Source organism: Trachypithecus francoisi, unplaced genomic scaffold, assembly GCF_009764315.1.
Source record: "Trachypithecus francoisi isolate TF-2019V2 unplaced genomic scaffold, Tfra_2.0 Lachesis_group0, whole genome shotgun sequence".
Lineage (NCBI taxonomy): Eukaryota > Metazoa > Chordata > Mammalia > Primates > Cercopithecidae > Trachypithecus > Trachypithecus francoisi.
Window position 1 is genome coordinate 66,042,214 of NW_022681453.1, and position 21,051 is coordinate 66,063,264.

Below are 21,051 nucleotides of genomic sequence, written 5' to 3' on the forward strand. Positions count from 1 at the left end.
GCCCTGGCAGTAGCAGGCATCCTGACCAGGAGAGAGAAAGAAAATGCATCCAGAACCCAGCACGATAGGACACAGGGAGGAAACTCTGGGCAGTGGAAGAGGAACTGGGCCGGACTCAGCTTTTGATACAGGGAATCAGGAGGAGACCTGATCCCTAAAGGGTGGCATCCCTTCTCTATGCCCCACAGCCAGGAGAGAGCACCAAGCCCCTTCACCTTCCTTCCTGGGGAACTTCTCTCCAAAGCATCCCTGGAATGAGGCGGAAAGCAGGTTGACTAAGAGCATGGGCTTTGGCATCAAAGAGATCTGAGGGCAGATCCGGCTCTGCCACTTCTGGTGTGACTTTGGGCAAGCCGCCCAACCTCTCTGAGCCTCAGTTTCCTCATCTGAAAAAAGGCAGCAAAGCTTATTTTATAGCCATATGGTGAGGATAAAATGAGATCACATTTGAAAAACAATTAGCACACTGGCTGTCATAGAAAAAAGAACATGAAAAAGCTTAGATATAATTAAAATTATTCGAGCACAGAACCCATGTATTTTCACCAGAAGTCCTGGTATCTGGGATTTGACAAGTTGAGGATCATTGGTGAGAAAAATGGAGTCAGATGTAAGCATTGGCAAGTGAACAGAGGATAGAATGCTCAAAAGAGGGGTTCCCCAAAGAGAGAAAATGACCTGCCCCAAGACTTATGGCCCATAGCATTTATTAGGACCCTTGATGAATGTTGGGTCGTGTGGCAGAAAAGATGTAAGAATGTCCTGACAGCAATGGCCACCAGACACAGCTGAGGTCACCAAGAGATGTGGCTGGAGTAAAGCTGCCCTGGACTGTAGGAGGAACTGTCTTGCCTGGAGCCTGGAGGATGGACAGGATGACCTCAGATGCCCGCAGAGACATTATCAACCAACCATAGGAAGATCCAAACTGACCTGATTTCCACTGCCCTTCCATTTCTACTGGAAAGAAATGTATTTCCAGTAGTGTTGGGGTGGGCGTTGGAGTAGGGTACATAAGAGTGCAAACAGCTGCTTCTCCCACCCTTCCAATCTAAGAGGCACAGCACCTGTGGGCTGGACCCCCATTCTACCCTGCTACTAGGTCACCCCCAAGGCCACCGTCCCTCACTCAGGTTCATTGCCTCTAGGGAGGCAAACCCTGAAAAAAGAGCCTGGGGTCGGGGATTCGCATCCATGCATTTCTGTCTCTGTGCACCTGTGTAAATGGTCCAGAGGAGAATAAAGCAGACCATAATTATCACAATTATAATAACAGGGGAGAGGCACAGATGCAGAAGTATAATCCAAATTAAACTGTAAAGGCGGTAGCTACATCACCTCTCAAGGCCCTTTTTACACTAATACTCTGTGAGTCTCTGAGCCTAAACCTTCCTGGGGGCCCAATTCTGATAATGTGGTGACATGAAGACCAATTGACTTTTGGATTTACAGTTTTCTGGGAAAGCGTTGCTGAGCTTTGGAGAGGATCTGCACATTTGCTGGAGAGAGGTGGGTAGCCAGGGAGGTCAGGAGCGCGTGGAGGATGCAGAAACACATGCTAGCTCTGGTCAAGGCTGCTGTCCTTCGGCGGGCTGAGGGCTGGGCCTGGTGCGTGGTCTCTCGTGCACATAGAGTGACAGGGCAGAGCCCTGGGCCAAAAGAGAAGTGTGAAGAGCTTAGTTTTGACACCAGCCTGCTTCTTTCCCTACCTCCTTCTCAGTCCTCCTCTGGGAAGGGCCTATCTCAGGCCAGGTTCCCTGGAAGAAGTAAAGCCTGAGTAGATTCTTGAGCAAGTGACCAACCAGGTAGTGCCCTCCAGAAGAACCAGGGTAGAGCAGAGGACGAGGCCAAGGCTATACAATCCCACGATCCCACGAGGAGCCCTGGAGCCTGAATAGCACCACAGAATCCGCTGCACCTGGAGACATGGGGGCTGGGCTTCTATACTCCTCTGTCAGCTGGTGATTGCCCAAGAGCCTTGGAATGGTGGTGAGGGTTGTAGTCTCCAGGAGTCTGCAGTGGGTGAAGGGCAGGCCTCTGGAGAGGGTTGCAGGTGTGAACCATTAACAGCCAATCTGGATGGGTGCACCCCCCCACGTATGGGGCAGGCACCAACAGCACCTGCTACTCTTTCTCTCCTAAGAAATGTCATGTTAATTCAACTCAAGAAGATCCTTGCTTACTTCTGAAGATAGTTTCAAAGTCATGTGGGGGTAGTTAGGAGGAGGAATTCTAAGGTTCTTCATCACCCTAAAATCTACAGGATTACATTCAAAAGTGAATAATTGCTGGGATAATTCTTCCAAGACTTGTCACTTTTAAAAGCTTATTATAATAAACATTCTTAAGGCTGGGTGCGGTGGCTCATGCCTGTAATCCCAGCACTTTGGGAGGCTGAGTCGGGCAGATCACCTGAGGTCGGGAGTTCAAGACCAGCCTGACCAACATGGAGAAACCCCGTCTCTACTAAAATTACAAAATTTAACCGGGCATGGTGGCGGGCACCTGTAATCCCAACTACTTGGGAGGCTGAGGCAGGATAGTCGCTTGAACCCAGGAGGCAGAGGCTGTGGTGAGCCAAGATGTTACCGTTGCATTCCAGCCTGGGCAACAAGAGCAAAACTCCATCTCAAATAATAATAATAACAATAAACATTCTTACAGTGAACTTCCACGCTGAGTTGGCACTCCCCTCACACAGAACTGTTGCTCTGAGTGGTGGTTTCTCTTAAGGTGACCCAGCTAGTCAATACGGTCCATGTCTAATAGTACAGTTTCAGGCAGTACTACAGACTTCTGGGACTATTCTTTTTAGGAGGGGCTCTTCTCTGAGCAACTCTTTAAGTCACAAACCTCTTTGCACCCTCCAAAGCATCAACTTCAAGTGAAAACATTTATCAACGGTCTTCAGTGTTCAAGACACTGGTAGGTCCTGGAGGCTGAAAAAGGAAGTGGTATCTGCCTCCCGGGGTTTGCAGTCAAACCAAGAGCCATATTTGGAGCAAATGGGGAGGTTTAAGTGCCAAATAAGAGGGTAGGTGGGCATCACAGGAAGTGGAGAGGAGGAGGGAACTTCTGAAGGGGAGAGGTGTTCCAGCATGGCCTTCTGAGAAGGGTCTGGAATCAGAGATTCAAGCTAGCTGCTGGAGAGTCCCTTTCTTCCAGCTGGTTGTCACTGGGCCACCTGTGCCAAGAAGCGGCACATCCAGCCATTCATGTATTCACACAAACCCGTGTCGGCTGAGCTCCCACTGTCTGGCAGGCTGTGAGAGGACTCCCTCAGAGCTCCCATCTCATGCAGCCATGGCCCACTCTACTATCTGCTTTCCAGTTCCTAATCCTGGGTCCTGGGTCATCCAGATTGGGAGGTGCTCTGAGCAGTGTGTCTGCTCTTGACTTTACACCACTCTAATTAAACAAGTGGTCACTTACTTATCTCCTTAGACAGAAGAGGTTTTAGGGTAAGGAATGTATCACTTATGAATGCTTTTGGATGCATGTAACAGAAAACACCACCTACAATAACTTTAAACATAGAGATTTATTTAATCACTTCCCAAGAGGTTTCAGAAGGGGCAGCAGCTGCTGGTCTTTGCTCACTGGCTCAACAGCATCAAGGTATTCTGTTGCCCTCTTGGCTTGTCTCTTGTCTTATGGTTAAAACAGGGCTGCTGTAGCTCAAGACATCACGTTCAAGTGCAAGGCAGGAAGGTGGAGAAAGGAAAGGGATTGGTGCCCATTGAGTCTACCTCTTACAAGGAAGACAAATGTCCTCTCAGAGCCTGTAGCAGACTTCTGCTTATTTCTCCTTGGTCAGACCTGGGCACCCGTAGCTTCAAAAGAGGCTGAAGAAGCAAGTGTCTCGCCTGAGGCTGGAAACATTGCCACTCTGTGCAATGTGAGAGTTTATTATCAAAGACAATGGGGGAATGAATTTCAGGGAGGCAATCACGTTAGCCACAGAGAGCTAGTGACTTCCTTGTATAATCCCAGGCCCTGAGCTCCTGCCCAATAAACTTCTGGACAGTCCCTACCACTGAAACGTCAAGCTGCTTCTTCCTAGCCTGTCCTTAGATGAACCTTGAGAACATTATGCTAAGTGAAGTAAGCCAGTCACAAAGCTACCCTACTGTCCTCTTCCCTCTAGCACATGGAATCAAACACCAGCCTCCTCGCCCTCCCTCCCTGACTCAGCCAGGAGGCTGTTCTCCTGGTTTCTGCTCAGTTTCACCCACTGTGGAGCCCCTCTGGGAAAATTAAAGGGAGGGAGAATGAAAGAGGAGGGAGAGTGTTAATTAAACACCAGATGTTTAACTCTGTTAATTAATGGCTCTGTCACCCTGAGTGGCAGCAGCCTTCTCTTCTCTGTCTCCTTCACCCTCACTATTCTCTTTTTCTCTGGAGGGCCTTGAGTTTGAAGCCAAAGGACTCAGCATTTGTTCAGTGGGGCCCTGAGACCAGCAAAGGGTGAAGGCAGAAAGCTGGCTAGGGCAACCCAGGAAGAGGGGGTTCCCTTGTCCAGGAGGGAGGCATGGACATATTTGGCAGTAGGAACGGAAAGAAGGAACAGTGGGAGAGAGAGACCAAAGCCCAGAGGTCAAAGGGAGACATGTTTTGTTTGGTGCATGTAGGGATTTCAAAAAATGCAAGCGGTTGAAGCTTTTAAAAATGGGGAAAATGTCACATAAATCCAGATGTGCAGATCTTTAAAAATAGGCAGGTCTGGGCCTGTGTCCTCACACAGCAACAGTTAACTGGTGGAAAGTGGAGCGGGGTAGCTGGTAGCTGTCCTACCCAGACGAAGCGTGTGTCCTCCCATCCTCCTCTGCCTCCACCCCACATACTTGGCTCATCTGTCACATGTCACCTGCCATCCCATCTGGGGTTGGGATCCACTGAGGTACAGGTGCCAGGACTCGACAATGGGTTGCCTGTAGGAGATGATAGAGAGGAGAGCCTGAGAATGCTGAAATGTGAGTCAGGATATTTGGGGAAATTGTAGGACCAATGACAGAAATGAGGAACGTGGGAGGAGCAGGTTAAGGGAGAAAAATGGCAAATTTATTTTGGGCAGGCTGCGGTAGTGATGCCTGGATGACATGGAGACGGAGGTGGCCTGGTGGTCTGGAGTCTGGAAGAGAAGGACTGGCAATCCGCAGAGCTGGTGGGGCAGGGGTGGAAGTGAAAGCCCTGGGGAGGGAGGGAGGGAGGGCGGCTGAGACCACCCAGTATTGCCTATAGTGAGAGAAGAGGGAATTGAGGACAGAACCTTTGAGAACCACACATTTGGGAGAAAGAACCAGAAAGAAGAGTTAGGATCAACTGAGAGGGTAGAAAGAACCTGGACTGTGTAATGACAGAGAAGTAGAAACAGGGTTCAATATTTTTATGGCACTTTCCTCTATATGATCTGTTTTGATGCCCAAGTGGTATTTCCAGAAAGCCAAGGGAGTCAGATGTTCTGCTCCTCCCAATTCCCCGTGTTCTCTGTCTCCCTTCTTATCTGCTACAGCTGGCTCCCCAGTGAGACACGAAATCAGCCACTTATATCAGCTTTTTAACCTCTTTCCGGCCTTTCAGATTCTTAGCTCTAATAACATTGGAATAAAATCAGCCACTTATATCACAGCTTTTTCTCTTCTTTTCTTTTCTTTTTTTGACTCAGAGACTCACTCTGTTTTCCAGGCTGGAGTGCAATGGAATGATCTTGGCTCACTACAGCCTCTGCCTCCTAGGTTCAAGTGATTCTCCTCCTCAGCCTCCCAAGTAGCTGGGATTACAAGTGCCCACCACCGTGCCCAGCTGATTTTTGTATTTTTAGTAGAGATAGGGTTTCGCCACGTTGGCCAGGCTGATCTCAAACTCCTGACCTCGTGATCCGCCCACCTTGGCCTCCCAAAGTGCTGGGATTACAGGCGTGAGCCACTATGCCTGGCCCTATATCACAGCCTTTTAGCCTCTTTCAGGCTGTTCAGATTCTTTTTTTTTCTTTTTTGAGGCAAAGTCTCATTCTGTCACCCAGGCTAGAGTACAGTGGCGTGATCTGGGCTCACTGTAACCTCCGCTTCTTGGGTTCAAGTGATTCTCCTGCCTCAGTCTCCCAAGTAGCTGGGATTACAGGCACGGGCCACCACACCTGGTAATTTTTTTGTGTTTTTAGTAGAGATGAGGTTTCACCATGTTGGTCAGGCTGGTCTCGAACTCCTGACCTCAAGTGATCTGCCCACCTCGGCCTTCCAAAGTGCTGGGATTACAGGCGTGAGCCACAGCACCCGGCCAGTTTGGATTCTTATCTCTAATAACTTTAGAAAGAAAGGCTTGGTCTCTAATTGAAAGTTTCATTAGCATCCCAGAAATGACCCGCTAGGTAAGCAATGGCCCCTGGTGCTGTCTGCTCATCTCCTTGAGCATGTAGGAGGGACGCAGCTTCTGTGACCAACACAGACACACACACGACTCTTTGCCACCCTGAAAAGTCTCTGCTGTCTGTGAGTGGCTAAAAGAACGGGGCTTTGGAGTCAGAGTGCCCTTGGGTCAGACCTGACCTGCAGCCACCCATTGTGACTTTTCCCTTACCTCTCTAGCCTTGGTTTTTACATGTGTGAAATGAGAGTAAGGGTGGTGTGTGCATTAAATAGGATAATTTTCATGGGGGGTCAGGGGGTTGAGGAAGCTGGGCAGAGTCTGAGCCCATCACCCCAGTCTGTGGTTCTTTCTGTCTCCCTCTGACACCACCAGCACAGAAAGCAAGGCAGCAGATGTTACTGGTCTCACTTTATTTCCATAGATTTACAAGCATCCCTTTATGTGTTACTGAAAAATTGGGTGTAAATCCTATTTTAAGAACACAGTGGAACTCATTACTTAAAGAACACTTCGGAAAATCCTTTTGGGAAGTGAATAATAATCACCTTGTGTGCTGGTGTTGATGAATTTCTTTTTGTTGGAGTGCAGTTCACCTGGAAGGTCTTCCCGCAATCTCCCTCTTTCCATTTTATGGCTGTCCTCTTTCTCTTGGGACAGACCCTGTTCCCTTTTCCTGTGCCTGTCATTTCCACATCTCTGCTCCTCCCTCTTCCCTGCCCCCCGGGCCTGCATGTCCGGCTTCCTGATGTTCCTCCAGGAGTAGCTCCTTCTTCCCTGAGACCATGAGACCATGACTTGCTGGGATCCATTTACTGGCTGCTACTCCTTCTTCAGAAATTCAGTCGCAGATGAGTCTCTGGATGCCATAAATGTGTTTGCCATGTGGGAATGACTGAGCGGGAGTCCCTAGGGTGGCTGTGGCAGGCAGATTAATGGCTCACCAAAGATTTCCATGTCCTAATCCCTAGAACCTGTGAATATGGTGCCTTACGAGACAGAAGGGAATTTGCAGATGTGATTCAGTCAAGGACCTTGAGGTAGGGAGATTATCCTGGATGATCTAGATGGGCCCAATGTAATCACATGGATCCTTAAAAGTAGAGAACCTTGCTCAGCTGTGGTCCACAGGAGAGGTAACAGTGGAAGAAGGGTTAGAGATTGCAATGTGGCTGGCTTTAACTGTGAAATGTGGGCAGCCTCTAGAAGCTGGGAAAGGCAAAGAAATGGATTCTCCCCCAGAGCCTCCATTGAGGAATGCAGTCCTGCTAATGCCTTGATTTTTAGCCCATTGAGACCCATGTTGGACTTCTAACCTATAGAAGCATAAGATAATACATGTGTGTTTTAGGCCCAGCGTGGTGGCTCATGCTTGTAGTCTCTTTGGAGAGAGAGAAGCAGGAGGACACTTTGGGAGGCTGAGGCAGGAACATCACTTGAAGCCAGAAGTTCAAGACCAGCCTGGGCAACATAGTGAGATCATCTCTACAAAAAAATTTAAAAATTAGCTAGCTATGGTGGTGCAGACTGTTGTCCCAGCTCCTTAGGTGGCTGAGGCAGAAGGATCTTTTGAGCCCAGGAGGTCCAGGCTGCAATGAGCTGTGATCGTGTCACTGCTCTACAACCTGGGCAGCAGAGCAAGACCCTGTCTCAAAAAAAAAAAAAAAAGTTTGTTTCAAGCCACTAGTGTGGCGATTTGTTAAAGCAGCACCCAGAAACAAACACAGCAGCAACCATGTGGCCCCAGGGGCAGTCTGGCCTCATATCTGACCTCATCTCTTTTGCCTAGTTCATCATGTATCCATGACTCACCCAAAATTCTCCCCCTTCAGTGAGTGGTTCCAGCTGGTGCCTGGCCTGCGTCTCTTAGATGCCCTGAGGCTTCACTCCGTCTCCTGTTGCCCATCACCTCGTCCCTGGGCCACCTGATACCCCAGCCCAACAGCTGAGGTGTGGATGGACAGTAGGGGGCTGGCTTCTCTCACTGGTCAGGGGTAAGTGTGCCCAGGGGAGTGTAAGGGGGCTGCAGCAGGTACCAGACTGAGGGGAGAGCAGGGAGAAGACTCCCTCATCTAGGGTATCATCAGCATACCTCCTGAGACCTCAGTCCACTGTGTTTGAGCAGCTCTTCCTTTTTAAAAATTATGGTAGCATATATAACATGAAATTGGCCATTTAACTTTTCTTAAGTCCATGGTTCAGTAGTATCATGTACACTCACATGGTTATGCAGCCATCACCACCCTCCATCTCCAGAACGCTTCATCTTGCAAAACTGAAACTCTACACCTGTTAAACAATAACTCCGGCTTCCTTCTGCCCCAGGCAAGCACCAGTCTACTTTCTATCTCTATGGATTTGACTATTCTAGGTACCTCATATAAATGGAATCATGCAGTGTTTATATTTTTGTGACTGGCTTACTTCGCTTAACATAATGTCCCCAAGGGCCATCCATGTTGTAGCATGTATCACAACTTCCTCCTTTTGTAAGGCTGAATAATATTCCATTGTATATATCTTGCACATTTCATGTATCCATTTATCTGTTGATGGACACTTGGGTTACTTCCACCTTTTAGCTATTGTAAACAATACTACTATGAACATGTGTAGGAATATTTCTTCAATATCCTACTTCTGATTCTTGTGGGTATATACCCAGAAGTGGAGTTGCTGGATCATATGGTAATTCTATGTTTAACTTTTTGAAGAACCGCCAGACTGCTTTACATAGCGGCTGCACCATTTTACATTCCCACCAACCCATTTTAACCATTTTCAAGTTATGCGGTTCAGTGTCATTAAGTATTCACACCGTCCTGTAACCATCACTACCATCCATCTCTGTAGGAGCTCTTTGAATTACAGAGAACTAGCTCTCTGGATGTGAGGAACGTTACTGCAGAAAGTGAGTAGAAATGGGCCCTCCCCACAAAGGTTTATGCTGAGCAACTGAATTTATGCTGGAAATCCCAAGAAAATCCAGGCCTTTAGTTGGATTTGCTGCCTGTTTTTGAGCTGTGGGCATGTTTTCAAATGCAGTTTTCATTTTATGCCGCAACTGAGTATCTGATAGTGAAATGTTTCCACGGAGAGAGCCTGCCCATAGGGAGGAGGAAAAGGAGGCTGCTCTAATGAATAGATAAGCTTGATTTGCGTCTGGCGACATCCTTAGCATTTAATTTCAGCAATTAAAGTAGGCAAGTCTCCTTTGTTTTCTTTTTCCTTGCAAAAACAATAAAACATTACAGAATGTTTGGTAAATAAGAAACAAAATCCTAGTCATCATATTACCTTAGTGAAACCACCACCACCATTTGTAATGCTAATCTGTGCAAGGCATGAACCAAACATGCAATTTATTCACCTTATTTCGTTTAAGTCACACTGCTACTCTATGAGGCAAGGGCCTGGTTCTCCCCAATGATTGCACGCTCTCAGCGCATGCTTTTGGTCCATCTTCCTCCACATGCCTGTCTTCTACACAATTGCCCTCATGATGTTCACACTTTGTTTTCCCAAGTGATGTAAACATTCTTGTTGTATTCTTGTTTTCAGTTCTTACCATGTTTTGACTTACTCTGTTCATAGGAGCAAGACTAGTCTCTATGACCACAAATACAGAAGGTTATAGACCATGTTTAAGAGGTTTTCGCCATCTGCAGACATTCCCTGGAGTGGCCTGGTCTCTACCCACATTGCTGTGTCAAATAATGTCATTCTAAATGGCTGAGTCCTGTGTGGTGTGCTGGCAGTGAGTAAGGGGCAGACTCCTGAGCCCGATTGCCTGGGTTTGAATCCAGCTTTTACAAGTTTGACCTCATGCAAGTTACTTTTTACTGGTCTGTGCCTCAGTTTTCCCATCCATGAAATGAGGATGATTATAATACCTGCCTCACGGGGTTATTGTTTGGATTAAGTGGCATAATATAAAGAGCATAGAACACTTCTGGGTACATAATAACATGGTTATTATTGTTGTCACTGTTACTTGATCCTGCTATTACTTAGTCTCTGCTGTGAGCTCCCTGCCCAATCTTGCTCTCTCCTCCCATCCTCAGTTTCTTCATCTATAAAGTACAGTGTTGAACCATGTGATCTGTGTCAGAGTCCTTCTTGTTAAACTTTCGGTCATGACCTTGTTCGTTTTATCTTCCCCACTGCAGCTGGAGGGATGTAGGTGGGACTGCAGGGAGGACTGCCGGAGCACTCATGACACACACGCGTGACTTGGAGGTTTCTAGGAATATATGGAGGAGAGAAGAACTCAGCCCAGATTGCAGAAAGCAGAGGCAGGGGATGAACTTGCCACTGGGAGAGGGCAAGGGAGTTGGGGTAGGAGAGGCTCCCCATACCCTCACTCCCCAGATTTTAGAGCTGAAAAGTGCTAGGAAGGCTTTCTTCCCCCTACCCCTCCCTGCTCTGGTCCAAACCTTCCCTCTGGGCCCCAGTCCCCCAGATGGTCTAAAAGGGAAGAAAAGAGGAAAATCCGTATCCAATCTGCTCTATTCAGAGCAATGGGAAGGCATCTGCATCTCAATCTTATCTTTGTGCTGAGTTGGGCTAAGCTTGGCCCCCCAAGTGGTGAGTGATGGGTGGGTGGGAAGATGCCTTCGTCACCCCCACGGAGAAGCCCACTGCTGGGCCACCATATTCGGTGGCCGTGGGCAGGGGCAGGAGAGGGCTGCCTCCACAATGCCTTCCCCCCCTGCCAAACTGCAGACAGTACACATTCTTCCCTGCTCTTGGTTTCCCCTCTATTTCCTCTTCTTTTATTTTCCTTCTCTTTTTCTCCCCCTTTCCCAGGCAGGCAGCCAAGTGGAGACTTTGAATGGAGGCGAGGATGGAGGGGACCTGGGAAAGAGGACCGGCCTGAATCCCCTTCCCCAAAGATCCTCATGCACTGAGCTGGAGGTGGGGAGTAAAGGAAGCATCGCCTTCCTTCCCACCCACCCTGGCCCCTGGCTGTCAGGCCTGGGCTGGGAGAAGCGGCCAGGTGGCTGTCATCACGCTGGGCTTGGGTCTCCAGACTCTGCCCTGTCCATCTGGAACCTCTAGAATTTCTCTGGAGCCATTCAGGACTGGGAAAACCTGCCTCCCACAGCCCAAACTCACAGGAGGCTGGTGTGCAGCAGGAAGTCAGCTTAATAATTTATAGCCAGAAAGCACTCTCCCTAGTAAGGAAGCCAACTCAGAAAACCAAATTAAACTGGGAGGGCTGCTTGGAAAGCGTGTGGAGCCAGGGCTGTGGAATGCAACGATAGGGCTGGGGCCAGTTTGTCCTCCAGGGAGGATGGTAAGTGTAGCAGCCTAGGGTGTGGGCTTGTGTAGCAGACAGTCTTGGATTCAAATCCCAGCTTCCCTGGCAGTGGCAGGGGGACCTTGGGCAAGTGCCTCAGCTTCGAGAATGATGCTTATGTGGGCACCTCTCGGCCTTCTTGCAAAGCTGCTGTGAGATCCTGCAGGGGAAAGAGCATACTTAGCACAGTGCCTAGCATGCTGTCAATATGCTCCAGGCACTGGTACTCAAGCCCTCATCTTTTAGGGTTGTAAGTTGTCTTTTTCTTCCTGATGACACCCTTTCATGGTTTTTTTCACTAAAAAGAAAAGAGGTCTGAGGTTACCCTGGAGAGGACCTCCTTGTCGGCCGCAGTATGAGTGGCCGTGCTGCTCCTGCCTGGGTGCAGCTCTGTGGGCCACACGGCTTCCAACCTGGTTCCTCATTCTCCCTGCTTCTGTCTGGAGCCAAGCACCGCAGTTGGATTGGGGAATTCTCCACAAGGGTGCAAATGGGGCTGAGATCTAGCTGCATTCTGGGTGCAAGACCAGCTTCCCAATGTCTAGAGTTGCCCTGCTGACAAATGGCCTACTCTAATTCACCTGTCCCCTTGCTCACTGCCACCAAACTTCCCAAGCATGCACGGATCCGACCACATCTTTGTACTGTCCCAAACTATCCACAAGTCCTCCTCTTCAGCAGAAGGAGACCTACTGAATCTTTAGGTTTGTGCTCAAGTCTCACTGTGATTTGGCCTCGGTCGTCCTTTCCAGACTCATCTCCCTCTCTGCCTCCCTCCACCAGCTTCTCCAGATTGTCCAAGGATAGGCCAGGGCCAAGTCTTTCCCCTGCTGTGCCCTCTGGAATGCTCTTCGCCCCTGGTGGCTGGGGAAGCTCCACCCTTGTTCTCTGCAAGAGAGTTCCGCTTTCTACACGAGGCCTCTTAGACGCCCTCCTGACTGCAGCCCGTCACCCACTTTCCCAGGGCGTCTTTTCCCTTTTAGGGTACTCTCATCGGCTGCTTCCCGCTGCTCTACCCATGCATCCATCTTGCTGGACCCTGCAGGAGAGCCGGGCCTGATGCAACCTCCTGCTGAATGGAATGATCCCAGTGTGACAACTCAGCTGCTACCCACCCCAGAGTGGTCTGGGCAGTCCCCTCTCTGAAAACGGGGGAGGGTTCAGTTGTGCAGGGGGCGCCTGTTAGGAGGCCAGTTTGGGCTCTGCGGGGAATTCAGCTCTGATACTCACTCTCTTCGCCTCTGTCTCCGTCGTCCTTTGCCCCCTAGCAGAGGGCACAGGTCGCTCTACAGCTGTGGGCCTCCTGATTGCTCTGGCCTTGGCTCCTGCCTCCACTTCTCTGCGCTCCTTCACTGTCACTCGCCAATTTCACCCCCTCCCCCTGTTTCAGCAAACCCTCTTCCTAATCTCTGTGCTGGGAAAATGAGCCCAGAAGAAGTCCCATACAAGGCGGGGAGGCCTCAGGGGGTATGTGCGTGGGCGTGCATTCTCTCATACACATACACGTGCGTTCACACGCCTCCAGACACCATTAGAGTGACCCCAAACCCAGGACCCACAGGGAACTGGGACAGCAGCATGAGAGAAGGCAAGAGGAGCTCTGGCCAAAGATTTGGGAAAATGCTTTCTTTGCTGCTGAAGATTTCCCAAAATAGCAGGAGTCAGCTGGTGCTGCATCTCCCCTCCCCAACTCCTAGAGCACTCTGCCCTAGCTCCAGTGCCAAACAGGCCTGAGGCAGGGCAAGGCACGGGCCTTCTGTGCCCCCTTCTCCATCCAGACTCTGGGCCACGGGTCGCTATCTCTGCTCACTGGAGACATGTCTCCTCTCCTCTTTTAGACTGTAAGCTCCTTGAAGGCAAGGACCATGCTTTTGTCTTGTGAAACTCCCTCCTCCCCACTTTCTCATCTATACAGGGCCCAGCACATAACAGGTGTTCAGTAAATCCTCAGTGAAGTATTGTATAAATGAATGAACAGATACTTAGGTAACTAGTGGAATATGTTTTACATATACTAGTAAACTAATATGAATTGGATTTCATAAAGAGCCTACTCGGTACCAGACTTAGTTCTGGGTGTATCAAAGCATTCTCTCTAAGCAAGAAGCTATTAACCTTATTTCACAGGTGATGAAACCAAGGTTTGCAACCAGGTAGGGCAGCCTCCCAAGCTCAGGGCTTTCTATGCTACTATACAACCCCCAGGATAATTGGATTGGCTATGCACTGCTGGTGGGAAATTCTGGAACTACTTTAACATCAAATCAGACAGACGTGTTAGAAATAGAAGTTTCTGTTTGTCTTGGGAGTATTTGGTTGTATGTATGAGAAACCAAACTGTATGGGATATGAATTATATTTAGTTAATATAATTGAGATGTGAAAAGCAAGGACTTAAACTAGTTAGGAGTGTATTATTTGCTAATAATAATAATAATGATAATAGCACTTATACAATGCCTACTTTGTGGCAGATGCTGTTCTAGGCCTGTTAGACAAAAATAACTTATTTCATCTCCACAACAGCTGTGAGCTGGGTGTTATTATTCTCCCCATTTTGCAGAGAAGGAAACAAGAGACATAGCAAGCATAGGAAAGGAGTCTGGAGGTAGACAGAACGGAGTTGGTTCCATCTTCAACATCCCAGGTTCCACCTACCTCAGCATATGGCTAAAGGTCATGTCCTTTGTTTTTTTAGAGACAGGGTCTAAAAAAAAAAAAAGAAAAAGAGGAAGAGAAGATGAGCACTCAGGTAGGCTCCACATCCATAATCCCAGCACTTTAGGAGGTCAAGGTGATAGGATAGCTTGAGTCCAGGAGTTTGAGACCAGCCAGAGCAACATAGTGGACTCTGTTTCTACAAAAAAATTAAAAATTTAAAAAATTTAAAAAATTGCCAGGCCTGGTGGTATGTGCCTGTAGTCCCAGCTACTCTGGAGGCTGAGGAGGGAGGATTGCTTGAGCCTGAGAGGTTGAGGCTGCAGTGAGCTGTGATCATTCCACTGCACTCCAGCCTAGGTGGCAAAGTGAGACCCTGTCTCCAAAAAAAAAAAAAAAAAAAAAATGACCACCCCATAGGGTCCATATTATCTGTTCCAGTTTCCTCTACAAAGACTGACCTGACCTGCTTTGCCATCCTTAGCATATGGCTAAAGGTCACTTACCAGCTGCAGATGGCTACTGTGGCACCATTCCTCCTATCTGCCGACCACTCTGGAAAAAGGGAAGCCCTCTTAGAACACATCCCTCTAAGCCCCACTGACAACCTCCTCATGCATCTCATGGGCCACCTCTGCCTGAAAGACTAGGGAAAGTTTGGAGCAGGGCAGGTTGCCTCCTGCTGTCATGAAGCCTAGGCTCCTTTAGAAAGGAGGAAGGCGAGGACAGACTTAGGAGGCAACGCCTGTCCGCAACTCCTAGCCTGATACAACTCCAATGGGATTAAGTAGAAACGGGAAATTTTATTACAAGGATCTGGGAGTGGGGGTGGCGCATGGAAGTAGAACGTACTTAAACCTCAGGAAAGGGCTGGAACTGGGAACTGGAAAGCTGTCAGCACGCCTCTGTCTCCTGTCACTTGTCTTTGCCTTCAGATTGTCCTCAGCTCACGTGGCAGGTAGCAGATAACCACCCCACGGTGGGCACAGAGGCTCATGCCTATAATCCCAGCATTTTGGGAGGCTGAGGGATTACTTGAGGCCAGCAGTTTGAGGTTACAGTGAGCTGTGGTCATGCCGCTGCATTCCACCCTGGTTGAAAGCAGAGTGATATCCTGTCTCATTAAAAAAACAAAAAACAAAACAAACAAACAAAAAACAGAAGAATATGACCAGGGCCCACATTTACATATTCCAGTTTCCTCTACAAAGACTGACTTGAGGCCGGGCGCGGTGGCTCAAGCCTGTAATCCCAGCACTTTGGGAGGCCGAGACGGGCGGATCACGAGGTCAGGAGATCGAGACCATCCTGGCTAACATGGTGAAACCCCGTCTCTACTAAAAATACAAAAAACTAGCCGGGCGAGGTGGCGGGCGCCTGTAGTCCCAGCTACTTGGGAGGCTGAGGCAGGAGAATGGCGTGAACCCGGGAGGCGGAGCTTGCAGTGAGCCGAGATTGCGCCACTGCACTCCAGCCTGGGCGACAGAGCGAGACTCCACCTCAAAAAAAAAAAAAAAAAAAAAAAGACTGACTTGACCTTGGGGGTTCACACACCCACATTGCTGTGGGAGAGACCTGATTGTTTGTTCTGATCACATGACCATCCTGGTACAAGCAGCTATGGCTGGAATGGGGACCCCATGGTACATATGAGGCTGCTGGGGCCTACCCCTTTGACCACAAATGGAGGGGAGATGATTGCCATAGATGGGTAATTCTTGGGAGTTGGGAAGTCACCTCCCAAGTCTAGAACTTGCCTCGAAAAGTCAGACCCCAAACATTTCCAGTGATATGGGAACCGACCACTCTTCTTTTTTCAGTGTGATACCTGCAGTTGTGCTGAAATTTGCAAAGCTGCAGGCATAGACTCCTTGCTCTTGCCTCACCTGAAGGGAAGGTAACTGAGTAGAGGAGATCCCAGATCTAGGCCCTGCTCCATCCCTTCCCCACCCGTTGTATCCTGTCCTTCCCTTCTCTCCTGAAACAGCAGATAGATGTGCTGTGCTGGGCCCCAGGTGGACACAGTAATATTAATCTGCAATTACTGATTCAAGAGGGACTTGGAGGACTTATTTACATAAGAATGGAACTTCTGCTGCAGAACTTAGGTACCTTAAGTCCTAGGGTTCAGGGTAGGAGAAGGGGCCCAGGATATGCTTCTAATTCCAGCCCCTGGAGCTTGGGATCTGGCCACATAGAGGGCCAGGCCTGGGGCTCTGAAGATGGTGGTCAGACCTGGGGTGGTCAGACCAGGCAGAGAGGCCTGGGAAGGGAGCACAGGTCAGCGGGAGGGTGGGAAATAGTGAGGGGAGAGGAGGGCAATTGTCCTGGCACCTTGGATGTTCTTAGGGGCTGACAGGAGAAAAGCCCCAGCTAAGGGCTAAAAAGCTGCTATTTGCATATGCATTGAGTATCCCTAATGAGGTGTTCTATCAGTCAGGGTCCCCCCAGGAAACAGATGACACACTCACTTGGGGTAATGCGAGGGCAGTTTAATAAAGGAACTGTTTACAAAGGTGTAGGCAGGGGGTTTGGGAACCATATGGGATAACTCCCTGTGCAGTACCCAGGGTCTGGTAAGCAAGGAGGTGGCACCACCCCTAGTTCTGAAGGGAGGACAGAGGGAGCGATTTCCTTCTGAAGCCTGGAAGCAGGGGAGCTCTGGTCTGTCGAGGGATGCAGCTGTGCTCACTCTACTGCCTTCTCCTCCCTCTGTTGGCCAAACCCAAGCAGGGCCTCCTTGGATGCAGTTCTCCCACATCGGTCTACCTCCCAGGCGCAGAGCAGGGAGGAGGTGCAGGCAGAGGGCATCCAGCATAAGTGTCAGAGGGCAAAAGGAAATGCTCCAGTCCCTGTTCCTCTCTCCCCAGAGCACCAGAATAACTCATGCTAGTTGATCACTGTCTGCCAGGTACTGCTCTAGGCCTTTTAAAGGTAATAACCCCTTTCATCCTCACAACTGCTAAAGAAGTTGATATTGTTATTATCATCCCCAGTTTGGAGAAACTAAGGCAGAGAGAGAGTTTTTCCCAGAGTCACACAGCTAGCAAGGAGGAGGGCTAGGACTGGGCCTCAGGTTGTCTTGCTCCAGAGATTTGGCCTTGCCCTTTGAATCCCTCTTCCCCAGTCCTGCGGCCTTGTTTGAGGGGCCAGGGGTCAATGCCAGGAAAATGGGTTGGTGGACTCCAAGGATGGGCAGCAGAGCCAAACCCCATGCCACAGGACGGACCCAGGCTAGCACTTAGGAAAAACTCCATGTGAGTGACAGTGAAAAATCACTTCAGGGAGTAAAGTAGGTTTGGTGCAAATCTCCCTCCCAGAGGGTCTCTGCTAAGAGGAATGGTCAGGCTCTTCTAGGGAGGAGTTAAGTATGAACAAGTTTGAGCCTGAGGATAAGGGGATCAAAAAGGTACTGTGGGTCCTAATTCCCTGTGGGGTGCAGACCAGGGAGGGAGTCGGGGGAGAAGGGGCCAGTTGGGTTCACTGGCTTCATCCTGTTATTTCCTTGGAGGTATGCAACCATTCAGTGATGGGTATTATTCCATTTCACACACATGTGAAGAAACTTAGGCAGGAAAAAAGTAATCCTACTGTGATTTTCCAGACCTGGAGTAAGGTAGTGCAGTAGGAAGGGAAGAGAGAGGAAGGGTTGGGGCAAATGTCTTGGAGCAGGAAAGAGCCCCAGCCCTCTAGTCCTCCAGTTTCGACCCTGGGAGCTGCTCATCAGAATCACCTGGGAATTCCATATCTGCCAGCCCAGGACTCTGCTCCCTCAGGGGGATGATTCTAATTCACCCCAGCTCCTGGTCAGGGATCTCCAATCTAGTTCAGCCTTTCATTTCATTGCTGAAGAAAGTGACACCAAGGAGTTCACTCTGGGTTAGAGATCTTTGAGAGACGTAGGGTCAGCGGGGCTTGGTGACATGTTGGATGGACTAGGGAAGGAGAGAGGAGGTGGAAGGGACTCAGATGCGACAAGTCAGACAAATGTTAGGGTTTTCCAGGAGTTTTAGTGAACCTAAATTAGTTTTTTTAAAGTTTCTTAAATCTAAAAACTTTATTGAGTGGCCAATATGTTTACCTGGTCACAAATGAAAATAATATAAAAAGGTATTTACTGAGAAGCCTTGATTCCCATTTTGCTACTTAAAGATAACCTACTAAAATTAGTTTTGGTTTATTTTTCTAGTGTATATCAATGCTATTATAAACATATATAAATACATATGTTCTTATTTTTACCCTCTTATTTTCTTTTTTTTTTTTTTTTTTTTTTGAGACGGAGTCTCGCTGTGTCGCCCAGGCTGGAGTGCAGTGGCGCGATCTCGGCTCACCGCAAGCTCCGCCTCCCGGGTTCCCGCCATTCTCCGCCTCAGCCTCCGAGTAGCTGGGACTACAGGCGCCTGCCACTGCGCCCGGCTAGTTTTTTGTATTTTTTAGTAGAGACGGGGTTTCACCATGTTAGCCAGGAGGGTCTCGATCTCCTGACCTCGTGATCCGCCCGCCTCGGCCTCCCAAAGTGCTGGGATTACAGGCTTGAGCCACCGCGCCCGGCCTACCCTCTTATTTTCACAAAAGGTACCATGCTATTAAGCTGTTCTGCACCTTGCTTTTTTCACTTTTTCGATATGGATATTCTTCCATATCAAAGCCTAGAGGAAGCCTGGCAGCAGAACAAGACGACCCCTCCACTTACAACAGAGCATGCCCCTCTAGCCATGCATGATGGTGCATGCCTGTGGTCCCAACCACTAGGGAGGCTGAGCTGGGAGGATCGCTTGAGCCCAGGAGGTCAAGACTGCAGTGAGCCATGATAGTGCCACTGCATTCCAACCTGGGCGACAGAGCAAGACCCTGTCTCTCCAAAAATTAAGTAAAATAAATAGAGAAAATCTTCATACTTTTTAACAGCTGCATGATATTCCATTGTGAAGATACACCCTAGTTTATTTGAGCAATCTCCTGTGTCTGAATATTTGGTTGTTTCCTGCCTTTCTGTTCTTTCAAAGAATGGCACAATGAGCAATCTCATACGTAAGTCACTTTACACATGTGCAGGTGCCTCTGTGGTCTGTTTTTGCCCTCAACTATCTGTGAAGAGGCGGGTTTGATTTTTCAACTTATAATCTGTCACAGATGGATACTTACATAAAATTCAATAAAAGTGAATTACTAGAGAAATGAATTGAAATAAAACATGCAATATACAAGCCTGAATATTTTGTTACTAGATTCAATACACATAAAATTACTCTGCCAAATTATTGTAAAGATTTTTAAACACTGACTCTCAGATCTCTGCTTTTCTGTGACCGTGGAGTTGTTCCAGTGTGTGAATCGACACTGGTTTGTGGAACACACTTCAAGGAGCACGAGTGTAGACACAAAGAATTACGTTGTTAGGTCAAGGGGTAAATACATGGGTAGTTTTGCCAGATATTGCCAGGATCACCCCACAGGAATTTGCCATCTTGCACACCCCAACCCCCACAGCAGTATATGGTAGTGGCCCTCTCCTCACTGCTTCACGGAAAGACTGCAGCATCTAACTTGAATTTTTGCTAAACTGATAGATGAGAAGTGGTATCTCAGTCTGTGTTTTAACTTGTGTTGCTCTTATTATGAGTGAGGATAATTGTCATTCATATTTTAAGCTCCTGTTTATATTTATATTCTTTGCCTATTTTTCTACTGGATTGTTAGTCTTTTCCTTCCTGATTCCTAGAAGTTCTATAATCGCTCGATGAATTCATCTTGCTCGCTGTCCAGAAAAGCTGATGCATTGAGAACAGCGGGTTTTTGCAATAGAGAAAGAACTTAATAGATGCAAAGCCAGCTAAGCAGAAGGAGCAGAGTTTATCATTATTCAAAGCAGCCTCCCCCAAAATTCAGGTTAAGGCTTTTAAAGGATAGTTTGGGAAGCAGTGGGGCTAGGGAGTGGAGAGTACTGATTGGTTAGGTCGTGGATGAAATCATAGGGAGTTGAAACCTGTCTTCTTGTGCTGAGTTTAGTTCCTGGGTAGGGGGGCCACAAGGTCAGATGAACCAGTTTATCAGTCTGGATGGCACCAGCAGATCCAATGAATACAGGGTCTGAAAAAATACCTAGAACACCAATCTCAGGTTTTACAATAATGTTATCTATAGGAGCAATTATTAATCTTGTGACATCTGGCTGAATGATTCCTGAGCCATATTGTCTTATCCTGTGGCTAATTTGTTAGTATTACAAAGGAGGTGTGATCGCCAAGCAAGGAGGGGGTTTGCTTTGGGAAGGGGCTGTAATCTTCTCTGCTTCAAAGTTAAACTGTAAACTAAATTCCTTCCACAGTTAGCTTGGCCTAGGCCTAGGAATGAGCAAGGGCAACTTGCAGGCTAGAAGCAAGATGGAGTCTGTTAGGTCAGATTTCCTGCACTGTCATACTTTTTGCAAAGGCAGTTTCAGTTTTTTATATATTAGGAATATTAGTCTGTTGTTTGTGATATGAATTGCAAACATTTCTTTCTAGTTTGTCATTTTCCTTATGATTTTGATGGATTTTTAAAAATAATTTTATTTATTTATTTTTTTTAATTTTTATTTTTAGTAGAGAAGGGGTTTCCCCATGTTGGTCAAGCTGATCTTGAACTCCCGACCTCGGGTGATCCACCCCCCTCAGCCTCCCAAAGTGCTGGGATTACAGGCATGAGCCACTGCGCCCGGTCTGATTGATGTTGTTTTTGGGGAG

At 48.2% G+C, this 21,051-nt stretch overlaps 1 protein-coding gene across 4 annotated transcripts in view; it reads left to right on the top strand.

Annotated features, from left to right (window-relative positions):
* SEMA5B (semaphorin 5B) overlaps nucleotides 1–21,051 on the top strand; it is a 121,339-nt gene that overhangs the window by 59,235 nt on the left and 41,053 nt on the right. For 2 of the 4 annotated variants that reach the window (XM_033211011.1, XM_033211014.1), the window contains exon 2: nucleotides 8,196–8,357. The exons of the other annotated variants lie outside the window; for them this stretch is intronic. The gene's annotated coding sequence lies outside the window, so the exon portion shown is untranslated. The remainder of the gene's footprint in view (nucleotides 1–8,195; nucleotides 8,358–21,051) is intronic. 4 annotated transcript variants of the gene reach the window in all.